At 39.8% G+C, this 20,097-nt stretch overlaps 1 long non-coding RNA gene across 1 annotated transcript in view; it reads right to left on the reverse strand.

The window, feature by feature from the left end:
• Positions 1–6,263: 6,263 nt before the first annotated feature.
• LOC148189089 (uncharacterized) overlaps positions 6,264–20,097 on the reverse strand; it is a 53,134-nt gene continuing 39,300 nt past the window's right edge. The window contains exon 3 of the long non-coding RNA XR_015776911.1: positions 6,264–6,403. This is a non-coding gene — a long non-coding RNA (uncharacterized LOC148189089). The remainder of the gene's footprint in view (positions 6,404–20,097) is intronic.

Consider the following 20,097-nt stretch of genomic DNA (forward strand, 5'->3'; position numbering starts at 1 on the left):
TAAGAAAAAACCAAACAAACTGTAGGCTAGGAACTGTAATGCGTGATTGTATCACAGCAGCACAATTTCAGTTACATCTTGGCAAACAGATTATATTCACTCTGTACTTTAATTTTATTTGAATTTATGCTATTTATAAGGACAACACACATTAATCAACATTTCTGTAAATGTGCCAGTGTTAGCCATCAGGGTAATTTTTAACTGCAGTTCTTTGGCAAGATGTTTTGAAACCTGTAAAATGAATAGATATGAATTGATCCAAAATCTTAACTTTTGCAATGATAGAGAGATAAGGGAGGGTCAGAAATAAAACAATACTACATTATGGACAGAAAGGAGCGATACATGTGTGAAAAGGAAAAAAAAAACTAAAGAGAGGGAAAAGCGAAATGTGTTGTGCAGGACTGCTGCGTGTGGTTTCTGGGCCTCATGGTGGGAGAATCGAAGGTAACACTCACAAAAAACACACATGCTCACACACAAGCACTCAACCACACCCGCCCACTTAACAAATTTATTTATGTACAGCTCAGCTAAAGCCTCCCACCCCCTCCAAACACAGCAACACACTGACTTTTCCCTCCTCCCTCTTTCTCTTTCTCCTCCTCCCTCTTTCTCTTGCAGGTCATGGGAGATAGTGAAGAGATAAATATTGCTGGCAATAAAAGGCCCGCATCATGAATAATAAAACAGCCGTAATCTCGACCAATGATTTATACATCTACAGCCTCTGATGGCCACACACACACACACACACACACACACACACACGGGCAGAGCAGCGAGTCACACGTTGAGCACTGTTAAATTGAGATGAATGGTGATGTAGAATGTGGGACTGGTGTTGGACACACACCCAAACAGTCACTTACCCATACACACACACACACACACACACACACACACACACACACACACACACACACACACACACACACACACACACACACACACACACACATACAGACAGACACCCGCCCACTTGTGTTAAAGAAGAACACAAGAGATTCATGCTGAAAATATGGAGACGTGGAAAAACACACACTCATCCTGGATCAGCGGTTGGTGAGAAGGCAGAGAGAAGAAAGAGGAACATTAACTGAGTCGAAAACAGGATGGCGGTACGATGGAGACCACAGAAGACGATAAGTAATGCTTACAAGGGCAAGTTTTCTCCTGCAGGTGTGTGCACCGCTGATGGCGCAGCATGGAGGTCACCATCACTGTCCAATGAATGACTTAGCTGTCATGTGACTTCATGTTTTACAGATCTCGGGGCTTAAAACGTCGAGGGATGAGCACAGGTTGAGATGCTTTTTCACCTGCTGTAAGCTGACTTGTTTGGCCACTTGGGGGCAGCAGAAACAAGCTGTTAACACAACACTGACATTTTATTACCTTTTAAATTCATAAGGCAAACTTGTTAGCAAACAATTGCTTATTTACGCGCCCAGCAGATATGGAAAAATATTAGCATTCGTTTGGAGTTGTGTTCCCAGCCACCTGATGAATGTAAATCAAATATTCACTCTTCTTTTAGCTGCATTTGTCTCTCCACCAACTCCGGAGGGAAATATCTTCCTCTATAGCTGTTAAATGCTCCAGTGTGCTCACCAAGTAGTCGCTAAGTTTGTCTGTCTACTTTTTGGAACTGGGTAAAAAGTGTATATGGTGGGTTCCTAGAGCTTTTTTTGCTGAATGAGACACTGAGAGAACGGTGAGAGTGGACAAAAAACATTGAGGCCGTGGGCTGAAAAACCAAAACAATAAGCTGAAAGATGCTAAAATGCCTCATGGAGCTTACTGGGACTGCAGAGTCGGGTGATAATTCTCATCAGATTTATAACTATGATACGCCTCTTTCTCATACAAGTATTTATTTAATTCACTGCCAATGTGAAATACTGATGAAAGCAGCTTTAACCCTTTAAAACCTGGTTTAGTCTCCTTGAGTTGCATCCAGACACTTCTCATAACCAATGTGCATTTTTGTAATGGCTTGATTTCTTCAAATTCAAAATCTGCGTGAAAGAGACATGGACCACGCGGAAGGACAGGAGTGCCCACAGACACATATGCACAGGGCCTCAAAGTTTGGTGCTACGCCCCTACATACAGTACATGCTTGGCACACGGGAGTACTTTCAGTTCTGCAAGCTTACCGCTAGATGCCACTAAATCCTTCACACTGTCAGAGGCCTGTTATGTGTTTGACACTTCTCAGAGAGACTCAGGTGTTTCTGATTCCTCTCCACCATCTGGCTCATCTGCAACTGTCCATCTTTAAAATGAGTTGAGTGCTGCCAATAAATGACACACACTGTCCTCTTTAATATATAATGCATGGTGAATTACTCTGCTTCATGTGTTTGTGTGTGCAGAGAAGAATCTATCAGTGGCTGCAAAAACACAAACATATTATCATTATTAGTCATTTATCACACCCTGATCTTCACCAACACACTGGCTCTCACTGTTGTGTTTTCTTTAATATTACCAAAGGTCTAATGTTTCTCTAACTATTGTTCAGTGTGCAGTGCATGCAGGTCGAAAATTAACTATCTGCGTGCACACACACACACACACACACACACACACACACACACACACACACACACACACACACACACTAAATTCTCCACTTTATTGCCCATGTAAAGGGGATTTGGTTGGAGGCAGGATTTAACATAAAAACACAATCTGAGGGATAAAAACAATAAAACACAAAACGAATCACCACAACATTTAACAAGCCTCGGGCAGGTCGAAGTAAAATACTGATTGTCAGTGTTAAATACAAAGTCCTCACAGAGACGCTTCACTTAAAAGTGAATAATGAGTTCCTGAATCTTTTAACCTGCTGTTTGTGAATGCTGGGTTGTTGATAACCATTCAGCGTGGGTCGGAAAACTGATTATTTTCACATATTTTATGCACCAGTGGTGTGATTTGTATGGAGGGATGACACTTTGGAAAAAAGATTTGAACTTAGTTTAACTGTGAAATGATCTGTAACTGAGAAAATTACATAATGGAATTTTAATTCTGATATAGCATGTTTGTCGTGATGTTCGCTGCACACAAACTGAAGAATCTGTGCCCAGATGGGAGAAGTTTTGATTGCAATTTATGGCTGTCATACATTTATAAGCAATATATATTGTTTAATAAATGGTTTATAACCATAGCTGTAGATTTGTATGGGACATGTCTCACTCACTATTTCAGACATTTGTGCATAAAAATTCACCAGAAAACAGGAAATTGAGTATTTGTCTGGTGGCAGATACGTAGGAGGATTGTATATGCGTTTCAGTGTTGAAGTTAAACCTGTACACCATTTGTTTATATAACACTTTAATGTAGTTATAATGAGAAATAAGAATATATGTCAAGAACTTAAGTTTGTTTTAAGAAGCATCTAACAGACAACAAATGATTGACAATATTATTATGCTGATATGAAAAATATGTTTTTACTATAACTTTTACCTCCCATATTAATTGCACAGATGTATTTATTTATAGATGCATTATTTTTCAAATGAGCAAATTCTATCCATTAATGAAGGCCATGAGAGGATTTAAAAGCAGCTTGTGAATATTTGTACATGTGTATAAACAGGTTGAGCAAAAAACTTTATGTTAAACGAAAAGAAGCTTTTTATTTTAACTTTAAAAAGTTAGTGTCCAGGCTGCCGTAAAAGTTTAAGCTGACAGAATTTGACAGGACAAGTTTAATGATTCAACTTGTCTTCTCAAATTCAGTCAAATTAAAAATTTAAGCCAGCCTCCACACCAAAATTTTAAAACGAGTTAAAACAAAGTTTCTTTTTTCTTTGTTTTTTTAAAGAGTATTTTTACAACTTACAGTACTTATAGTTACTTTTTTTCTCGACAATACACATTTGTTTTTGTTTTTTACATGTGTTATTATTGTGCAAATATTAGAGCAAACTGTTAAAAAAATATATTATTTAGCAAATTTCAAGCCATTTCAAAAAATAAATGGCACCTATGATTATAAATGAGTTATTTTCTATAATATACTGCTCATTAATGCTAAGTTGGATGGTTGAGATAAAGTGATGCTCCACTGGCTTAATGTTGAGATATAAAGCTAATTTTCTTTAACGGTGTAATAAAAAAACAGACTTATTTACCTTTCAAATAACTTCCTTTTGTAAGATGAAATGCTGCTGTTTTGCGATGCCAAAACTAATTAAATTCTTGATGCTTAAATTCTCAACCAAACCAACAGAAATTCCGTTAAGACGGGACAGCTGCTCTGCTCCGAACTGCCAATCCCTGCAAAAAAAACTGCATTTTAAAAACATAAAGCTAGACGCCATTTTGACTTCATGTTATATTAAGACTGTTGAATGCATCCAGCAGGTTTTCATGATGCTGCTCCTTTGATGTTGCATTTTTTGTTTTTGTTAGATACAAAAATAGACCAATAACACAAATTTTATTTTACTTCTATGTAGTATAAATCACACAAATTGTATCTTGCATTAGGCTCAGTAAGATCATTTCCTTAAGCTGTGTAGGAAATGACAGCTCCTTTTCATTCTCACCCACTCGTGGCCTTTATTCTGCTTGCTTTCCTTCTCCTCTGTCTCCTCCTCCTCCTCCTCCTCCTCCTCTTATCCTTTCCCTCCTCGCAAGCTGAAAAGAGACAAGAGGGACGAGACGAGAAAAGAGGTATTAGAGGGAAAGATGGCAGGAAAACATGCAGAACGGTAACGACGTGACAGAAAATACAGAGAGATTAATAATATGGTACTGTGGGATGGTAGAAAAAATAAGGAACGATGCAAAGATAATGGACACTTGAGAGAAAGAGGTTCACACATCATCAGTATGTGAACATACACATATTCAGACTGCCTCACATGCATGATAGTAGTATCAGATATTAAGTAAACCTAAAACAACAAAGACAAATTTGCCTCGTCATTCTGTCTTGTATTATTATCTCATTATTTTTTTGTTGAATTCCTGTCTTCTTCTCCTCTTCCTCTGCCCTGCTTCTCAATCTTTTCTAGCACCCCCCCCCCTTCTCCTGTATTTCTCGCCTATATATTCTCCCATATTAGTCTAACCTTACTGTTTTGCTTTTCACTTTTCGACTTCTCTCTAGGCCAGTGTTCACTTCTTTCTCCACTCTCTCGCCCTCTTCTCCTGCTTTGCATTTCTCTCCTATATGTTCTCCTATATTTCTCAATGTAACCTTCCTGTTTTTCATCTTCTTGCTTTTCACTCTTCAACTTCTCTCAAGCCCAGTGTTCATTCTCTTGTCTCTCTTTTTCTTTCTATCCTCCTCCTTTTCTCCTGTCTTGCATTTCAGTCCTATATGTTCTCATGTATTTCTTAATTTAACGTTCCCATTTTTCATCCCTTTTTCCCACTTCTCAATTTCTCTCCAGCCCAGCGTTCACTTCTTCTTTTTTTTTATCTCTCTCCTTCTCTCTTGTCCTCTTCACCTGCTTAGCATTTCTCTTCTATATGTTCTCCTATATTTCTCTGTGTAACCTTCCTATTTTGTTTTTATCCTTATCTTCCACTTCTCTCTAGCTCAGCATTTACTTATTTCTCTTCTCTCTCTTTGCCTCTCTTGTCCTCTTTTGCTGTCTTGCATTTCTCTCTATATGTTCTCCTATATTTCTTGACCTTCCTGTGTTTCATCCCCCAGAAGAGAGCAGGACAGGAGCAGGAGGTGTGTGAAGACTCAGCCTTCATCTAACCATCATCATGTCTTCCCTTTGCTTTTCACATTTCACCTTCTCTCTAGCCCAGCATTCTCTTTTTCTCATATTTTTTTCTCTCTGTCTCTCTCTCATCCTCTTCTCCTGTCTCACATTTCTTTCCTATCTGTTCTCTTATTATTCTAAATGTAACCCTCCGGTTTTTCATCCCCTTTCTTTTCACTCTTCAACTTCTCTCTAGCCCAGCGATCTTTCTCATCCCCCCCCCTCTCTCTCTCTCTCTTCCTCTTCCCTCCCTCCCACTGGGCGATCCGTTGCAGACATGCCTGTTCGGTGCTACAACCCATTTAGGGCCCTGCTGCCGTAGCCACCAGGTAATTGGAGCTGGAGCCAGGACCAGCACAGAGAACATGGGACAGGGGGGTCATAAATATGTGTGCGTGTGTGTGTGTGTGTGTGTGTGTGTGTTGGTGCATGCAGAGCCGAAGGGAGAGAGAGAAAACATAGGGAAGGAGAAAAAAAACTGAGACAAAGGTAGTGACACACACTAACCACATGTGTTTGAGCATGTCAAGGCTGCCACGGTGCACCAACGTGCTTTTCACACCAACTGCAGCATTCAGCAGAGGGAAGCTGAATGGAAAGAGGCAGAAAGCGTCACACAACAGTCAGCTGCAACACACTCGAGTCTGCGGGAGAAAAATCACAGCAACAAGAAAACACACACTGAGGTGGGTTTGCCATTTTTTTGTAAAGAATTAAGGCTGCATCACAAAGATTAACAAGCAGATCAGGTATTCTTTACAATTAATGTTTGAATGAGCACACTGGTGTCATTAAAATGGGACATTACATATCTAACAATTATAATAACAATAATCTTAATTATTATTCTTTAAATATACAGATTTTTCTCTGTTTACTTATGGATACCAAACATTTTCAATATTAGGAAATCTAGAAATTCATAATAATATGACTAATAAGTATTTACACAACATTAATGTAACAAGGAGATTGTGAAATGATATATTGTTTTATAGTCATTAAATTACTTCAGTTCAGTAATTATTATTTTATGTAGGCTGCCTTTTTATTGCAGGTTGATTGCAGGTAATAACAATAATAAAAATAAAAATATCAATATCTAATCCTGAACACTTTGGGTCTCTGTAATAATTCATTAATCAGTGCTGTTTTTATTTCTATTTTTGCATTTAAACAAGAAAAAAACATCAAAAAGTCATCCATGTATGTTTATTCATCAATTTAGTCAATCACAGAAGCTGGAAACAACCCCAGTTCTTTCAATCCTTTATTAGATTTACTTTACCTTAACATCTCAAGTAGACTTTGTAGTTATTTTCAAAATAACAAGTTGCTTCCTTCTGGTAATGAGATAATTATCTTGGAAAAAAAAGATTGTGCGCTCACGACTTTTGTCTTCTTGCAAAACAAAATATTTGTCTCATCATAACAAGATGATTAACTAGCTGTATTATTCTAGGCTAATGAAAAAAAAAACCATGATCTTCAAGAAAACATTAAATAAAATGATTGCAACCATGGCTTTTAAATCACCCCACTTCCAAGCACAGTGTTTTTCCTCTTTTTTCCTCTATACTTATCATAGGTTTGAGCAATTTGTTCTTTACCTGAGGTATGACATATTAAATTTGAAATGATATCACCACCTTAATGTATCAAGTCAATATTTTTCTCAGGAGGATCATGCTTTCCACCAATACATTAATGGCACTTAAGTCACCTTTTTGTTCTAGAAACATTGTACTATACATTTTAACCTGATAAGGATCCAATTAGGATCAGAATTTCGGCATCTTTTAACTTGTGTTGGATGGAGTAAGTGTGCAGACATTACTTTTTTCTTTTTTTCCCCGATGTACTAAATACATACATATGCATCTAATGTTATACAACATTATTTAATTTAGAATTATCTGACATGCATCAGCCACCTTAACGTGAGCTATTTCTGCTACACGTATGTTGCATTTAAAAACAAAGAATCACTGCCAACAGACTTGAGCTGAGACGAATGGAAGTTCAACATATGTTAAAGGAAAGACATAACATATGTTGTGTTGAAGAATAAAGTGTTGTAGTAACGCTGTCATAGAGGCGGGTTTGGTAATTGATGGAAAGACTTCTAGCTTTATTTAACTGTAAAACAAAGTGTCAGAGCTTAACATCAAGTTACTTAAAGACTACAGCGATAAACTCTTGGGGAATCACACATAAACTTGAGTTAAAATGTTTTATAGCTAAAATACTTGGGTGTCACCAGGCTTAGACATTAAAAGAGAGCTGCAGTCATTTTGTTTGGCTTCTGTCACTTCCACTGTCTGTTCTGTTTAAAGGGGAATGCCAACCATGATTGTTCAGCTCATAAAAACCCTAAAAAATGTTATAATGTATTGTGTCAAAAGCTTAAACACCATCATCACCCATCAAAATGACCCCACAGCTTGTTTGTACAAGCAGCTTATTACATGTATTGTTTGGTGGCGACCTCTAGTGGCCTTGGTTGTTATAACTGGGAAGCAAACTCCGGACTGATGCACTAAAGTTAGTTGCTTGTGGGACCCATCCAGCTCCCCTCCCGACCATCCTGTAAGCACAGTTGCAGCGTTATTACATACAGCTGTCTTTCAGTGTTTCATGTGCACGTTACCAGTTCCATCTAGCTGTGCTCTCAAGTGACACCGCCCGTGTGCATTGCATGTGGACACGTGTGGTGCCATCCAGCTGTCCTCAGATGTATAATAACTACACCACTGGTTCCTTCTGAGCACGTTGTCATTTGAAGGTGGCTTTTGGCGTAACACTTGTATGCTGAAAGCACTGACAGAGCGGATGTATTTGACAAATTCAGAGTGAGAACAGGCAAAAATGTTCATATGATATTGTATGAAAATGCAAACACAATGGTTCATATCAATTAACGCCCTACAAATGATGTTACATCCTGAATCTGAACACTGGTCTCCTGCGGGAAAGTCTTGGGGCAAAGTCTGTGGTTTGTGGGGATTCTCAAGCCAGCGTCATTCAAGGAAGTGCAGTTTTTTACACTTAAGCATTGGCTTTATTTTTATTTTATTCATAATCAAACCATGGTTATTTTGCTAAATCCAACTTGTTTGGTTCCCAAACCTAAGCAGGATGCTAATCTAGTAAATCCTCCGGTGAGTCGAAATAGAAGTTGGGACCTATGTGGTGTTTGGGTTGAAGGATTTCTTGAAAGCTTAATATGAAGCTACGATTGTCGCTGCATTTACACATATATCCGTAAAATAATGACTACCACACTTGCCCTTTCAATTTGTTTAATATCTGAACTGACTCAGGATTCAATGGTGTTGTGTTGCAATTACGCCTCAATTTCACCCTTTTCGCCAGTCTGTGAAGCCGATTGTGAGATTGCCTTTCTTTCCCCAACAACGACTCTAGTACATGGCGTTCTCGAGAAGTTCCACAGAGAAGAAGAAAAAATCCTTTTAACCACTCACAATAACACAACATAAAGACCAACAAACATAAATACAGCGATAACTCATCCAGACACTTCAGACATCACGTTCCCCCTCTCCTCCCCACTTGTCTCCCTCATCTCTTCTCCTTCCATTTTCCTCATCACACCTCTGTCTCCCCCTCTCCCTTCCTCTCTTTTATGCTCTCCTCCTCCCTCATCTCCTCTCTAATGCGTCCATCTTTCTCCCCCTATTCAGCGCAGTAGGGGAGAACTGCATGAAGCTCATTAAGTAAAGACCTACAGAGCTCTGTGGTGTGTGTATGTGTGTGTTGTGACTGTCTGGTTTCTCCTTACGCATTAAGAATTTATGACATATAACTCTTTCTGTGTGTCTGCTGCAGGACACACAGACAGATACTCGCTGAAATCTATTTCAAAGAATAGATTAATGATCCTGGCATTTCATAATAGTCCATTTCTGATTAATGATGAAAATTATTCTAAGACAAATATGTATTTAAGTTTTTTTTTTCATTTTTTATGAAAGGTTCCTGTGAAGAGATCATTTAGTTACAGCCATCTCTATCAGACTGTAAAAAAAACACAATCCTCAGGCTGAATTCAGACCTGGCGGCATCCATAAATCTGAGGGTGGGCTTTTCTGGGAGTGGGCCCAATGTAAACAGGATAGGTGGCGCCAGCATGAGTTGATCAGGCTGATAATACAATTAAAAGCACATCCTCCACATCTGTATGTAGCTTGCATGTTGCACAAAGTCATAAGCTGTATTTCCTGCCTGGGCAGCAGCCCAAGTAGGCTGAATTTTCACTGATCCGGAAAACAACCAACACGTTCTCATCCCAAGTCGTCACTTACTGTCACTTTGCAGTTGACAAACAGTGCATGATAACAGCCTGTTATCCTACACCTGAACCTCCACCTCCTCATAATCCGCCTTGCTGACACACTATACGTTTGCACTGAATGTTGGTATTGATCGATTTCTTACTGTATTAAGTCTTGAAGTGTGTTTAGTGAGGTGATCACTACATATTTCTGACGGTAAAGACATAAATGTGATACTCCAAAATTCAATAATAACAAGAATACTACAGTAGCTTGCATGTACAGGAAACGTATTCAGTTTGAAATGAACCTGCGGGTGTTGACTACTGATCCGAAACAGTTTGCATTTCCAATGACCAGTTAACCCATATTTAACACCTGGTAGAGGGGAAATCAAAAGTCTGAGAGTATGGAAATGACAAAGATTATACACATAACACTGCAGACACATGGATGAAAAAAAAGACATCTAATAAAGAATGTAGAAAGAAAACAATGCCAAAAAATAAATGCTGGTGCAAAAATTAAGCATATACAAGGCAATATCAAAGTTTGTGAGAGCTATAGCAACGTCAGCCACCACCACTTCAAATTCTCTTTTTCAGTTTACAGTATAGATGTACATTTTAAAATAACTGCAGCTTACGAAGAGCTGACAATGAAACTTTCAACAGATGTCTGCGAAAATATAGAAAAAAAAAACATTTTTAGCACTATGAACGATAAACGATGTGTGTAATGTACGATTTACAGCTGAAGTGCAGTTAGATGTCTGCAGCAGAAATGAACAAAACACCAACTGGAGATTGAGGCAGTACAGCATCTGTCCATTCACATGGTCTGCTTTCATTAATCCTACTTCCTGCGCTTCATTTTCAAATGAGGGTCTCGCTGTTTATGTATGAATGTGCCTGTGCTCTGCTGCATGTGTGTGTGTGTGTGTGTGTGTGTGTGTGTGTGTGTGTGTGTGTGTGTGTGTGTGTGTGTGTGTGTGTGTGTGTGTGTGTGTATAGCAGTGGGAGTTGGGGGTGGGGAGGGGGCAGGTGAGAAGCTAAGCCGACAGAGATGGACCACTTCACTTACCTGAGACGACGGTTCCATCGTTAATGATGTTACGCACATCCGGGGGGCCAGTCTCTCTCTCTCTCTCTCTCACACTCTCTCTCACACACACACACACACACACACACACACACACACACACACACACACACACACACACACACACACACACACACACACACACAAGCTAAAGTACATGCTCCCCAACACTGCACATGGCAGGCAAATAAAGACAAATATGTGCACGCACATATGGCACCGAGATTAAGGTCTGTTATTAATAACTTAAAGCGACAAGGACCACTCCACTTCAGAGGGCTGATTTACACTGTAATCACACCTACATTAGAGACACACACACGCGTCACCATACCTGCTGCCACCAGCTGTGCATTTATGAGGAACAGACAGAGAGAGAGGGAAAGGGAGAACGTGAAGCATAACACTTTATATGCTAATTGTTAGCAGGTAGGTACTTTAACCATCTACTGGGACACAGATGAATTCACCGGTTGCTTTTTCTTTCACCAGTTAATAGTTCAGATCTTTTGAAGTGGGGTTGTATGAGGTACTTTCATACTTTGTATGAGGATTCTGGGTATTACCTACAGTAGTTGTAAATCTGTTCCCAGTTTGAAGCAGCAACAGGAATCACTAAGCTAAGCAATGCAAAAAAAAATTTAAAAAAATCTTATTTTCATTCCAAAGTCGTCCTGTCGCTTTCCAGGGATTTTGGCGTAACATCCCAAAACCAAAAGCCACTGTTCACGGCTGTATATGACGCCGGGCAGCATCAGCTGAGAACACGGCCAGACAGAAGTGAAAAGTGAATCAAATTCATTAAAACTAACAATAAAAAAATTAAAAATTCAAAAAAAGAGGAATCAATTTGAAAAATAGAAAAAATCAATTAAATAATAATACTAATAATAAAGCAGACCATTAAATGAGAATGATACATATGGATTGAAACAAGAACTAAAAACTGAATAAAATAAGATTCTCTGTAAAATAGTGGAACCAGACTATCATCAGGTAACACGTTTGGGCGGCTTGGAGCGTAAAAGCTAAAATCAAACCGATATTCGTTGAGTGCTGCTCAAAGATACAAGCGTATCAGAGAGATATTGGGGTGCCTGACCATGTAAACCCATAAAAGCAGGCAAATCAAATTTCGTGGAAGCCATAAAATTCTTCAAAGTTTGCTGCAACATGCAAATCTACAGCAGCCTGAATGTTCTGTGCAGAGCTGATGATGTGCTTCCTGTTTCTGCTCCGCAACATCGTGTTCATGGCAGCCAAAGGTGTGTCTTTATAAACACAAAGAAAGTGTAAGCTGGTGTGTTTGGTGGAGGAAACGAGGAGGATTGACAGCTTTCAGTGATGTGAAAAGGAGACAGACGTTTCAACTGTGTGAAATGTGTCCCACTGTCTGCAACACTGCTAATTTGCACCGCATAAACTGAGGAACTGTGAATGATGAATCATAATAGACCACAATAGCACAAAAGTTTGGTTTATTAATTTGCAACAGCATATTGCAGAGATAACTTGTAGATCTGTTGTGCAGCTACAGTTTGACAATGCCACTGCAATGAGGCATCATTACACTTGTGTAAGTGTCTTATGGAAATCCAGATGATCTTTATTACACTTTTGTTTAGATTTTGCCTTCTTTTTTTTCCAACGTTACATGCAAACTGAGCTCAGCCATACTTCCAGCTACATCCAAATTTCACATTGAAGAAACATCATCCATCTTTATATACAGTCTATGTTTGCTGTGAGCAGCTTGGTAAGAAATGTTTCACAAATTGCAAATAATAAGCGGATTCTGAAAATTATTATTATCTTTTTTAAATTAGGGAACAAATGCAATTTTGACCATTTTTTCATACTTCTTAAACTCATCTCCTCAGAAAGAGCCCGCCTTTGTTTCAGCCTGATCCTGATTTAAGATTTTAATATTAACTTGTTTTTATCTCTCTCACTGCAGTTATCTTTATTTGTGAGAAATAATCAGCTCTTGAGAAAACAGTCAGATCCGAAAGAAAACTTAAAAGTTAGCATGCACAATTTCAGAATTTTGTCTCAGCGGTCAAATTCAAATCTCAACTCTGTATTTTATCAGTGTTGAAAAACCTCTGAGAACCCTATGAGCACAGCAAAACAACTCCTGCTGATTTATTCATTTTTTCTTTATTTCTCCTAAAGGGGTTTTAGAAGAAACAGATCAGAATTTTAGTAATCTTCAAATAAGAAGATGATTTAATTCTCAGAGACAAAGAACAGATTTGTTGAGCAGCAACAGAACAGCATTTCCCTCTGGGCTCATTCATTCATTCATTCATCTTATTTTTTTTTGAGTGTGCACACTTTATGTGTTTCTGCTGGTTTGGTAAATCATGAATGAAAGACAGATATTCTGACCAAAAAAAGCTGCAGTTAACTGCCTGATTGCTGCTGTCTTTCTCCGCATTTTGTGTTTTCTTCCACTGTGGAAAGTCACCAAAATACCAAACCCTCTCAGGTGAAGAAAAAGACTCACTGTGTCACAGGAGAATCACACTCAGCTGGTGTGAGGCAGCACTTTTGACTAAAATTGTCATCCATAAACTGATAACCTACCATCATAAATAGAAGAGTGAAAGGGCTCAGTAAGTAAGCGCTCCTCAGGCCTGTGTGTGCTGTTTTGAGATTTATTTTTGTGAGGATTTATTTTATTTTGTATACAACCTTATTCTATTCTCTGATTTATTTAGACAAATAAGTTAATATCACTAACGGTAATTCATATATAGTATGCTGCCCTTTAAGTTAAAATTAGGAACTACATAATATGGTGCACCTTCCCTTTAAGATCAAGGATGGTTTGGATTGCAGAGTAATATTTTATGTTGATTATCACAGTCTGGGATATGTCAATGACTTGCTGCAACATTGATTGTAACAGTGTACCAAGTGGAAATAGCGTGTACTTTCTCCATATGCCGCATATGGTTAAAATGAAACAGATTCCAAGACAGTGACACCCAGAAATAACATAATAGATGTTTTTATGCTTTGATGGCTCTGGGAACAAAAATTGTAGTTTAAATGGGTTTCAATGGCCATTTTTTGCAGGAGTGTGCTGGATTTACATGTTGTTGTCTGGTGTTCACTTCCTCACTGTATGTGATGTTTTTTTCTGCACTTTTATGCATATAGCAATTTTGTTTGATCAGAGCTGAGCTAGAAATTCCAAGATTGAACAAAAATACCCCATCTTGCCAAAATCTATGCACAATTCATGAACACAGCCAAAATTATCAAAAAAATGAAAAAATGAACCAAATAGTCCCTAAAAGTGGAAGTGATGGAGAAACTTACCCACAGCCCTTAAGTAATGCAACTTAAAAAAGTCAAGGCTGGAAGAAGGAAGCCTCACGTTACCTCAGCTCGGGCTATTTTGCCCTTTAACCCCCGCGGATGGAAAGCGGCCTCTCTCCTTGCTGCCTCCCCCGGATGCTTCCTTGCCTGTTTTGTTAACTCTAAAGTCTTTTCTCAGCTTCCTGTTTCATCTCACCATTTCACTCTGCGCCCTTCTCTGCTTTGATCTGCTCCCATTCCCCTGTTTCTTTTCATCCCCCACAATGTTCTCACGTTCAGCTGCTGTTATTACTTTCTCTGTTTGTTTAACAATTTTTTTCTCCCCCGTTCACCTCCACCTCTCTCTCCTGCCTCCTCCACATTGTTTCTATCACCTTTCCTCTTTCTCCTCTTCACACAAACCCATCAGCGTGTTCACACCCTTCTTCCTCAATCTCGTCTTTTCCCTCCGCTCCTCCCCAACCTCCTCCTCCTCCACCTCCACCTCCTCCTCCATCGCCATATCCCCCTGTTTCTCACGGATTTCGGATTTCATATTTTCAAAGTCAAATAGCAGTCGCTGGCATGCCAAATAGGACCACGCGGTTCGGTTCTCATAGGTTGCCATCTCACTTCAAATAAAGACGAAATAAAAGACACAGCCTGAGAGAGAGAGAGAGAGAGAGAGAGAGAGAGAGAGAGAGAGAATACAAACAGGATATCAAATTTATCTCTCCTCCTGAACCGACATCCCTCTCTTCTCTACAGTGGGAGACCAGGTGTCGGAGCAGGGAGGTGCTTTAATTGTGTGGTGGGGAGAGATGAGAGGGGAATTCGAGGCAGAAGGGTGGTTTTTTGTGTGTGTGTGTGTGTGTGTGTGTGTGTCTGCACTTTTGAGCGGCAGCAGCAGATAATTGGAGAGGCACACCTGGACACTGATCACCTCTCAACTCTGCCCCTCTGCCCTTCAAACCAGCACTATTCACTCTGGGTGCATACTGTATGTGTGTGTGTGTGTGTGGTGAACTCTCATTGCCCGTCCAGCCACTGACTCCATGTGTGTGAATGTAACAGCAGGCAACTGTGTGTGTGTGTGTGTGTGTTTTCATTTTTACTGACTGCCCGTCTTGGTCAGTGTGTGGGCAAGAGTGTGTGTACTTTTGATTTACTGTTTCTGACAATCTATCTATAGTGTGTGTGTGTTTGAGTGTGTGTGAGAGCAGTAGGTCACTCAGCTGTGCTATAAAAGATTCAGGACTGACTGATGACCTCGGCCAAATAAAAAGCCCTTACTTTTTCAAAACAGTCTTCTTTGGGAGACTTTGTTGTTTTTTTCTTATCTAACCTTTCTTTGACAAAGAAAACACATTAAAAATTCTCTTTTACAACTTCACCCTGTATAGAGTCAAACCATCAGTGCGGTGCATAAAGCTTGGTTGCATTGTTGATGGACGAGCATTTTGGGCTGATGCGAAATCTTTCTGTAACAAACAAAAATGACCATATCATGGAAAGATACAGATGGAGTCACTGCGGAGGTCAGACGCTGCAGCTGTGTAAACAACTGGAGTGCTTTTCCTGAAAATAAACAGGATGTCAGGCTACTCTTATCTGAAACCATGACATCAAAAATGCTACTATTATAATTTAATGGAGCTACAAACGAAAGACATTTAACTGGAGTTTTGTGGTAAATACAATGTTGCCAGGCAACCAGCAGATTCTGCAGGAAGTCACTGCTCAAGGTCAAGACAGTACAACACATAACTGTCTGTAGCGTCATATTAACTGCACATGTTGAGTGTCAATCTTCTCATCAAAGCAAGAGTGTAGGTTTCCTTTCAACACTGGGGGACGCACATATGAAATGGGGGGTTGGGGAGTCCTCGTCCACAAAAGTTTGAGCATCTAACAGTAACATTTGCATTCTGGTGATTTTTTTAAACACCAATCTGTGCATTTCCCAGCCTTGTCGCCAGATTTTGAGGAAACTCCCTCAGGCCTTCTTCAGATATTGCGTTCACCATAATGAGAAGGATGCAAGGTCACGGTGACCATAACCTCTGACCACCGAATTCAAAATAGTTCACTGTTAAAACAGTGGACGTTCGTGACATTTGAAGAAATTCCCTCAACGTGTTCTTCAGATAATGTGTTCACAAGAATGAGATGGGGACAGGGACAAGTTCACAAGGACCTTAACCTTTGACCTTCAACCACCAAAATCTAATCACTTCATCTGTGAGTCTGAGTGGATGTTTGTGCCAAAATCTGAAGAAAAGTTTGAAGAAAAAAAAGAAATTCTTGAGACATCCTATTCTTGAGAAAGGTAGGTACATACAAGCAACATGAAAACAAAGCTACTGCGGCTTCAGCATCAACTGAAAATTATGTCAGCAGGACAGACAGGTGAAGTCACGCACTCAACACAACACAGCACAACACAGCACAACACAACACAACACAACACAACACAACACAACACAACACAGCACAGCACAGCACAGCACAACACAACACAACACAACACAACACAGCACAACACAACACAACACAACACAACACAACACAACACAACACAACACAACACAACACAGCACAGCACAGCACAGCACAGCAAAACACAACACAACACAACACAACACAGCACAGCACAGCACAGCACAGCACAGCACAGCACAGCACAACACAACACAGCACAGCACAGCAAAACACAACACAACACAGCACAGCACAGCACAGCACAGCACAACACAACACAGCACAGCACAGCAAAACACAACACAACACAGCACAGCACAGCACAACACAACACAACACAACACAGCACAGCACAGCACAGCACAGCACAGCAAAACACAACACAACACAACACAACACAGCACAGCACAACACAACACAACACAACACAACACAGCACAACACAGCACAACACAGCACAGCACAGCACAGCACAGCACAGCACAACACAACACAGCACAGCACAGCAAAACACAACACAACACAACACAACACAACACAACACAACACCCGCTGAATGGATCAGGCACAACTACTGAGTCTAACTTATTAAGATTTGAAAAGTATGTTTCATTAAGCGTGCCAAAAAAAAAAAAAAAAAGAAAAGACAAAGATTTGGCTTGGAGCACAAATAACATCTCTTAGTGTGTGTTGCACACACATCTCTTGGCGTTGGTGTAGAGTCACACATTTGTAAAAATAAAGTGTATCTGTTCCATGAAACATACATGGGTCAAACAGCTGATGGTGTGGATTACCCTTTAGATTGCAAGACTGCCAATTAGTTAACCTTTGCAAGTGAATTACAAATAAATATTTGGTGTTTCTGTTTTATTTCATAATTTATGGAATCTGATTCTCGTCCAAAAATTTTGATTGAAGTTATCATCGTGCACTGAATTTAAACTAGCGGCAGAGTGGGATGTGTTTGGCGGTGTTTTACAACACAGCCATTACGGCGCTACAATGGCTTCATCTCTGTCTTCGCTTCCTGCCTTTGAGTCTTCTAATCCTGTAGTGTGTGCCCTATAGCTTTAACCTTATTACCCTGCACACCCAGGGGACATGTAATGAAACAGTTCCCTCATTCAGGAGGTCAATTTGCTCGCTTTTCTTTATGAAGTCTAAAGTCTCCTTCATCCCATCGGCATACCTTGCCTGTCTGATTCTCCTCCACTCTGGCTCCCCTTTAATTAGCCCGTGTACTTGTGTGTATGCGTTGTAGACTAATAGAGGGAGAGAAATCCTGTCTTGCGCTGACTTCATTGATTTTAGGTTTGATCTATCAGTAGCAATATTCCCTCTTTCTGCTTCTCACATCTTGAAAAAAACAACAAAAAAACCTTGCCTTGATGGTTTGACTGTTTGCCTGTTCACAGACAGATTGCTGCTCTGGTTTTCTGCCTCTCAAACAGGAAAATCAAGCGTTACCAATTACAGAAGACACACACAGAGCATCGCAGGCCCCGAGCTGTCATCAGATTCAATCCAACTGTCAAGGAATCAAAACAGATCAAATGCAGCAACACAAAGCAATGGGAGAAAAAAAAGCCCGTTCACTTGGCAACGAGAAACAATGTGTTCCTCAGCACCCTTCTATGAAATCACTATTGCAATCTGTTACATCACAATACACTTTTTTCCCTTTCGATAATTTATCAGTCAATCAGTGGTTAGATAAATTACACAAAGATAATTCACTCTCGCGTTATTTAAAATATCATCTAAAGCTTTTCACTGCCAAACGGATTATTCTATCTTCACGAACACCTGTCTTATTACCACAGCAGGGTTTCCCACACATTAATTTATTTATGGCAGCCTGCCATGATTAAAACATCTGCCACTGCTAACAGATTTGCTAGATTTGCTTTTCTATTTTTGGAGCTGGACTGTTCAACAGGAGCACTGTTAAAATATATATACTGTTCAGTTATTAATTGCACCACACTCTTAGAGTGCAGAGCACACTCTGGGTACAGATGGAGCAGCAGGACGTCAGCCACATTGAAAGTGACACCTAACTACTACTCCTCTCATTCATTCATCTGATTAGATGAGATGAGATAATTCCTGTATGCAAATATCTGTATTTCATTTCCTATGAAATTTGAACGTTTTTTTCTTGCTTTTGTATGTTTATTTAGAAAAAGACACAATGCATTCAACAGGCTTAAACTGACATGCAATCCCGGAACATCAAAAAGAGACGCAGGAGGATGCTCAGTATGTCATGTAGACATGAATGGTACCAGCCTGTTCTCATCCCAAAGTTGGCAAATACCGCCGCTTTGACAGTGCTTTTGGTGTAAGATCCTGACACCAAAAGCCACTTTTTCACGTCAGCATGATACAGTGCATGAAATCGTCAGCTGGTCGGCATCAGCTGAGAACGTGACCAGACAGAACCACCGGCAGTGTTGTTACAGTTGTCTGATGTCTGGACGGCACCTGCCGCGGTGCCATGATACTTGAGAATACAGCCGGACAAAACCTGTTAACATTGAAATTCTGCCGGTGACGATATAATATGAGGAGCGTGATGGGCGGGAGGGCAATGGTTTGATCCAACAAACCCAGGACTTGCATTTGGGAGTCTGGTGCTCTCATTTTCCCTGAATGCAAGGTTTTTTTCCTACACCTTACAATGCACCTTACCATCATCAAAGTGTTTTGCCAACCCTCTAGATTCCCTTTAATTAAAACCATTAGCTCTGTTAGCACTGTCACCATTGTTTAGCACCGTTAGCACCATTAGCTGCTGGCTCCTGGCTCAGCCACCTCCATGTTGAACCGTGTCAAAACAACTCAGACACTCTGAATTTCGCATAGCGCCCCTTTAAAAACAGCCTGTTACTTTACACTCCTCATGTTTCCTTATGTGTGATACTAAAGAACACTTTTCATGCAAATGAGACGTGTCATTTAAAACTAATTAATGAAACATAATCATTATCTAATGTCACCTTTGTTTTTTTCTGGTGGACAAAAGTACAGAAATATAAGAAGCAACTGAAACTTCTGGTCCATAAAGCCTAATTGCCTTTTCTCTTCCTCAGAGGACTCGGCTAACTAACTGCAGGAATTAGGAAAAAAATAAACAACGCCTTGAA

Source organism: Plectropomus leopardus, chromosome 7, assembly GCF_026936395.1.
Source record: "Plectropomus leopardus strain MGB_pleo_1.0 chromosome 7, ASM2693639v1, whole genome shotgun sequence".
NCBI lineage: Eukaryota > Metazoa > Chordata > Actinopteri > Perciformes > Serranidae > Plectropomus > Plectropomus leopardus.